Here is a 6221-nt window from a genome sequence, read left to right as displayed (position 1 = left end):
TTCTACTGTATAATATTAGTGGTTTTTGCAAAAATATGATTTTTTTAATTACAGCAAAATCCATAGACTAGTGGCCAATTTTTATTATAATTACTATATTATATTGGTCGCATTCCCTTACTCTCCAATAACATTGTACATAACACTCTTTCAAATCAATTGGTATCAGAAAGTTATTCATATTTGTAATTTACTTCTACTTAAAAATCTCCAGTCTTCCAGTACTTATCAGCTGCTGTATGTCCTGCAGGAAGTGGTGTATTCTTTCCAGTCTGGCACAGTGCTCTCTGCTGCCACCTCTGTCCATGTCAGGAATTGTCCAGAGCAGTAGCAAATCCCCATAGAAAACCTCTCCTACTCTGGACAGTTCCTGACATGGACAGAGGTGGCAGCAGAGAGCACTGTGTCTGACACATACACCACCTCCTGCAGGACATACAGCAGCTGATAATTACTGGAAGATTTGAGATTTTTTTTTTTAAAGGAGAAGTCTGGCGGGGGGTACTAAATAATGATTTGGGGGTGGGGGAACATAAAAAAGAAGTTATAGTCTTCTGTCCCGTTGCAGAGCTGCTTCTCACTTTTGGACCCCACCGGCTGTCTTCTGACCTCCCGTTCCCTACATAATGACCCGGCTGACAGATGCCCCGCTCAGCCAGTCAGTGATTGGGATGGGACAATACTGCAGTCACTGATTGTCTAAACGGGCTAAATCCCCTTTAACCCCGGGAAGTTGCTGGGGCCGCCACTGCTTTCTGTGTAGTCAGTGCAGAGACCTGTCCCCCTGAATGCACCGTCACCCCTGGATCCATTGGTCACGTCCCTGCAGACGGCAGCCGTCTCCCTCTATATAAATATCACATCAGGTGACGGACTCTTTAACAACTTTCTTAAATTTTCTCCTCAGTTTTTAGACAAAGTAAATGGAGGGCGCATGAATAAGAGATGCCGCCTGATTTAGGATGTAAATTGGTGTCACTTTGCTTCCATCTCCTGCCGCTTCTGCTGACGCCGCCGTTATCCGTGATTCCTGGGCGCTCATGGTCACATCATATTTATCAGACTTATATAATGGATGGCGGCTCCTATACCATATGGATGGCAGATCCGTCCCGGCTGATGCCGACGCTTTGAAGGTTGCTTCACAACCTGCTGTAATTCCTGTCTTAAAGGGGTATTTCTATTTTAGAAGCTTAGAACATACTGTGCACAGCCGACACTCCAGTCATTCTCTATGAGGATTACAGACATTGGCCAATGCTGAGCTCAGCAATATCCGGAGGCCCCATCGAGAAGGAATAGAGAGTGGGCCGCACATGACATTGGTGGGGGTCCCAAGCATCCGTTGTCCTACGGGTTTGCACACTGTGTCTACTTGCCATAGAAACAACCCTGCAGCTTGGATAAAAAAAATATGTAATTTAAAAATCTTCAGTCTTCCAGTACTTATCAGCTGCTGTATGTCCTGCATGAAGCCATGTATTCTTTGAAATCTGACACAGTGCTCTCTGCTGCCACCTCTGTCCATGTCTGGAACTGTCCAGAGCAGGAGGAAATCTTCGTTAAAAAAAAATAAAACTCTCCTGCTCTGGACAGTTCCTGACATGGACAGAGGTGGCAGCAGAAAGCACTGTTTTAGATTGGAAAGATTACACCACTTCCTGCAGGACATACAGCAGCTGGTAAGTACTGGAAGACTTGAGATTTTTAAATAGTTAATTAAGTAAATTAAGTAATTTACAAATCTATATAACTTTCTGACATTAGTTGTTTTTAAAACTTTCTTTTTTTTTTTTACTGGAGTACCACTTTAAATCTTTCTGGGGATATGGGGCAAAAATTTTCACCTAAGTTTTTTTTCCTTTTTAATTTATGCAAATCATTGTACAATAGAAATACTAACTAAAACTAAATTTTGGTTGAGATCAGTGGTTTCTCCAATCTTGGCCTGTAAAAGACATTATACAAAGATGTATGGGCAGGAATAAGGCTCCTTACTGACAGCATAAGAAGGCGTATGCATGATCACTAAGGGGTTAAACTCAAAGGAAACTACAAGTCTGAATAATCTTTTTTTGTGTTGCATCCAGGAAACAGTAACTTTTTTGTTTGTTTGCTATTTTACTTGTATTTGTGCACAAATTAGATTCTATACATGTAAATTGGAACTTAAGGTGGAATGGAGAATTGAGTGCGGTTAAGGTGGTACGGAGTGTATTGCTGCCGAAGGGTTTCTAGAGGCGCGTGACGCTCGGCTCCTGGAATGTGTCGCCCGGCGGTCTTTGTTCGTTAGCAGCTCCCATGTGTGGAGTTTGGACAGATCCCATCATCTACTGCACAAACACTTTCTATTTGCAGGGATCATATGACTGAAGTGATGGGCTCCATTAATTGACATGACATGGCCGGACAATCACCACATGACCTCCCGGAGCTCAGACACACTTGTGGGGGGATGATAAGAATGAAGGCCTTGTGGTCTCTACAGTGTCATTCACACACAGAGTTTCCTATGGGGGAAAAAAAAAAAAAATATATATATATATATATATATATATATATATATATATATAATTATACATTGTATGTGAGTATTGACAGAAAAAACACAGTCCTCAAACAATAAGGTCATACAGAACATTGGTGTGATTCCAGAGATTATTACTTATAGTTATCCCGAGAAGTGTCAGAAGTCCTTAAAGAGCTGATGGATGAAGAACAGGTTAAGGTCCTTGTTCCTGCACTGACATAGAATGTAATTGGTTTTCCTCTTTGTTTCTGTATTTTCCTCTCCCGGGACCTCTCCTTACTTTAGAGCCTTAAATTACTTGACTTAACCCTGATAATAGAAGCATGGTGGGGGATGTAACGTCTGGAACCCCTCCCTGCGTGATGTCACCACTGGACCACATTACCCAGAATACACAGCTGCTGGGTACTGAATTAGTGAATTTAGTGATGTTATTGCATCTCCTAAGGACAAAAATATAATTACTATAATACTGCTCCTATATACAAAAATATAACTACTATAATATAAAAGACGGCGTGTAACTCCATATTACATTACACCAGCTCTCACCCAGTACAGGTTAAAAATTCCATACCCTTTAGCCAGATGGTGCGCCTCAAAAGGGTCAACAATACTCCAGAAACATACATCAAACAAGTTCAAGATCTAGAATACAGATTATCAGCCAGAGAATATCCCACTCACGTCATAAAGGAAGCTAGGAGAAAAGCAGACACACTCACAAGGAAAGATCTATTAACTCCTAAACTCCCAAACATTAATTCACCCAGAAGATTTACATTCGCTTTTCAGAACTCACCACTTAATAACATCATCATTAACAGTATACATAAACATTGGCATATACTTGAGCAAGACGAAGACATTGGCGATATTGCAGCTTCTGGTCTCCTCATCACTTTCCGTAAGAATCGCACCATAGGTGACCTTCTCAATATGAATAATAGCCAATAAAAAAAGACAGGTTGCGATTGGCTTGTAGGAACACAACTGAAAGGGAACAAACGCTGCGGTACATGTAAATATTGTCCTCAACTAATAGCCACGGATTGCATTACACTTAATGGCGTAGACTGCCAGATCAAAAGTCTTATCACATGTAGGTCCTCATTCATTGTATATACCATTATTTGTCCATGCAACAAGTTTTACGTGGGTAAAACTAAGAGACCGCTGTGGACCCGCTACAAGGAGCACGCCTACTCAATAAGGACGGGGAAAGGAGTCCCCCGACTGATTGACCATGTGAACAGTGCACATGCGGGAGATACCACTTACTTGCGGTTCTTAGGTCTAGAGAGGATAGATGCAGTAGACTATGGAGGTAACAGGCATCAAAGGCTCCTTAGAAGGGAGGCGGTATGGATCGCTGAACTTGATGCTACCGGCCCAAATGGGTTAAATGAAAGGAATGACTGGAGCGTCTTTCTGTAAGATCATTATTGCATAATTTGTTATTCATTTCTACTTGTTCACGTGTATGCACTTTTCTGTTTAACCGATCATGTGTTCACTAATTTACATATAAGGTCGGCCCATGCCGGCAGTGACGTATTCTCACTTGACAAAGCGCTGCGGCGTGAAACTGTTGTGTCTATCTCTGTTCCCGCACCTGTTCCACCTCCCCCTCCCGCCTGTGATGTGTTTTCATTAAACCCGTGAAGACCGTACTTGCTGGTGAGTGCATTGGATTTCATTGATCTCTGTTTGCTTATGCCATACACAGTCTTGGATTCCACCATTGCACCCTAGCTTTCGGCTCACTGGAGAACACAAGTCGAACACTTGTAGCCTAACCATATAGCCGCATACACCTCTAGTGCGGGCTCTGCTTTCTACTGACTTGTCCATAACTACTATAACACTGCTCCTATATACAAGAATATAACTACTATCAGACTGCCCCCTATGTACAAGAATATAACTACTATAATACCGCTCCTATATACAGGAATATAACTACTATAATACTGCTCCTATATACAAGAATATAACTACTATCAGACTGCCCCCTATGTACAAGAATATAACTACTATAATACCGCTCCTATATACAGGAATATAACTACTATAATACTGCTCCTATATACAAGAATATAACTACTATAATACTGCCCCTATATACAAGAATATAACTACTATAATGCTGCTCCCTATATACAAGAATATAACTACTATAATACTGCTCCTATATACAAGAATATAACTACTATAATACTGCTCCTATATACAAGAATATAACTACTATAATACTGCCTCCTATATACAAGAATATAACTACTATAATACTGCTCCTATATACAAGAATATAACTACTATCAGACTGCCCCCTATGTACAAGAATATAACTACTATAATACCGCCTCCTATATACAAGAATATAACTACTATAATCGTTGGGTAGAGAACGGATCGGCCGGCACCAACCTCAAGGTACACTCTTGTCAGGATATCGGGGACTTGAGTCACACACGACACAACACGACTGTGCTATAACCACAAAGCGCAGAGACTAGAGCAGCGGGATATATTATGACAGTCAAGAAACAGAAACAGTCCTAGCCAGACGAAGCGCCGTAGTAGGCGTGAAACATTGTTGCTTGTGTGAACACACCTGCTCTTCCACCTTCCCTCTCCCCGCAGCACCAGCTCTGATGTACCTTCAATAAACCACCTGCATCTATCCAGCCCGGTGAGTGCGAGATTCTGTTTCTTGACTGTCATAATAACTACTATAATACTGCTCCTATATACCAGAATATAAATAATCCCATCTATGGCACATCCCATACTAATGCCGCTTGGCCTATATTAAAAATCAACACCAGAGTGTCTGTATATGAATTGATCAAGCCATATTCTATCTTTGATAGCTATGGTGAGTGCAATACCTTATCCAGACTTGTGCTGTTTGGGGGCAGCTTCCTCCGCAGGTGGTGCTGGCTGGGTTTTGGTGTGGCATTTTTGGGTCTGGTCCTGTGGCATGGGGGTTGCAGGGCCGTTCCATGGCCTCCCTTCCCTGACTGTGCATGACTGCGGGGGTGGTGGTCGCTGACTGGCACAGTGTGGACTTAGTGTAGGGACCCATGTGTATCAGATACCTGCACGCAGAACATGGGGCAGTATGGCTTGATCAATTCACATACAGAATTCTGATGTTTTTTATGCAGCCGAGAGGCACTAGTATCAGCCATAGGTGTGAGGTGCAGCACTCTTTTTCTTCCCTGAGCCAGAACTACTATAATACTGCTCCTATATACAAGAATATAACTACTATAATACTGCCCCCTATATACCAGAATATAACTACTATAATATTGCTCCCTATATACCAGAATATAACTACTATAATACTGGTCCTATATACAAGAATATAACTACTATAATACTGGTTCTATATACCAGAATATAACTACTATAATACTGCTCCTGTATACAAGAATATAACTACTATAATACTGTCCCTATATACAAGAATATAACTACTATAATACTGCTGCTATATACCAGAATATAACTACTATAATACTGCCTCCTCTATACAAGAATATAACTACTATAATACTGGTCCTATATACCAGAATATAACTACTATAATACTGCTGCTATATACCAGAATATAACTACTATAATACTGCCTCCTCTATACAAGAATATAAATACTATAATACTGCTGCTATATACCAGA

This window comes from Dendropsophus ebraccatus, chromosome 2, assembly GCF_027789765.1.
Source record: "Dendropsophus ebraccatus isolate aDenEbr1 chromosome 2, aDenEbr1.pat, whole genome shotgun sequence".
Taxonomy (NCBI): domain Eukaryota; kingdom Metazoa; phylum Chordata; class Amphibia; order Anura; family Hylidae; genus Dendropsophus; species Dendropsophus ebraccatus.
The sequence above is the reverse complement of the archived record's forward strand: the minus strand, read 5'-3'. Positions refer to the sequence as shown.